The sequence below is a fragment of the Mastomys coucha genome, unplaced genomic scaffold, assembly GCF_008632895.1.
Source record: "Mastomys coucha isolate ucsf_1 unplaced genomic scaffold, UCSF_Mcou_1 pScaffold6, whole genome shotgun sequence".
NCBI classification, from domain to species: Eukaryota; Metazoa; Chordata; class Mammalia; order Rodentia; family Muridae; genus Mastomys; species Mastomys coucha.
This window is the reverse complement of record NW_022196912.1, coordinates 37,358,555-37,359,927: the sequence shown is the minus strand read 5'-3', so window position 1 is coordinate 37,359,927 and position 1,373 is coordinate 37,358,555.

Sequence of the window (1,373 nt, the reverse complement as noted above, 5' to 3'; positions counted from 1 at the left end):
CAGCTATTAAAAACAATGAATTTATGAAATTCTTATGGAAATGGATGGATCTGGAGAATATCATCCTGGGTGAGATAACTCAATCACAAAAGAACATACATGGTTTGCACTCTCTGATAAGTGGATATTAGCCCAGAAGATCGGAATACACAAAATACAATCTACAAACTACAAGAAACTCAGGAAGAATGAAGGCCAAAGTGTGGATACTTTATCCCTTCTTAAAAGGGGGAACAAATTACCCATGGAAGGAGTTGCAGAGACTAACTATAGAGAAGAAACTGAAGGAAGGACTATCCAGAGACTGTTCTACCTGGAAATCCTTCCCATATTCAGTCATCAAGTTCAGACACCATTGTGAATGCCAGTAAGTGCTGGCTGACAGGAGCCTGATATAGCTGTCTCCTTAGAGGCTCTGACAGTACCTGACTAATACAGACGTAGAGGCTCACAGCCATCCATTGGACTGAGTTCAGGGTCCCCAATGAAGAAAATGGAGAAAGGATTCAAGGAGCTGAATGGGTTTGCAGCCCCTTAGGACAAACAAAAATATGAACTAGTACTCTCAGAGCTCCCAGAGACTAAACCACCAACCAAAGAGCACACATGGTGGGACTAATGGCTACAGCAGCATATGTATAGCAAAGGATGGTCAAGTCAGTCATCAATGGGAAGAGAAGCACTTGACGCTGTGATGGTTCTCCAGTTTAGGGGAATGCCAGGGCCATTAAGCAGGAGAGGGTGGGATGGTGATCAGGGGGAGGGGGTAGGAACAGGGGTTTCTTTTTGTTTTTGTTTTTTTAATTTTTATTTTATTTTATTTTTTTCTGGGGGAGAAACTGGGAAAAGAGGTATTGTATGACATGTAAATAAAGAAAATATCCAATAAAAATTAATAAATAAAAAAAGAAAAGCAAGAGCAACATGCCATTTCCAGAGAACAATTGCCAAACTACAGCAAGCCTTAGATATCCTAACACAACCAAAACACAAGAAAATGACCTTGAATCTGATCTTATAAAAATGATAGAGGCCTTTATGGAGGAAATTAATAAATTCCTTAAAGAAATACAGGAAAATACAATCAAAGAAATAGAGGTCTTTAAAGAGGAAACAAATACATGCCTTAAAGACATAAAGAAAAATACAATTAAATGGGTAAAGAAAATAAAACTGTACAAGACCTGAAAGTAGAAATAGAAGCAATTAAGAAAACATAAACTAAGGAAATCCAGGAAATGGAAAACCCAGGGAAGAGAACAGGTACAACAGATGCAAACATCACTAACAGAATACAGGTATGAAAGAGAATACCTCAGGCATAGAAGATACAACAGAAGCAATTGATACATCAGTCAAAGAAATTGGTAAAT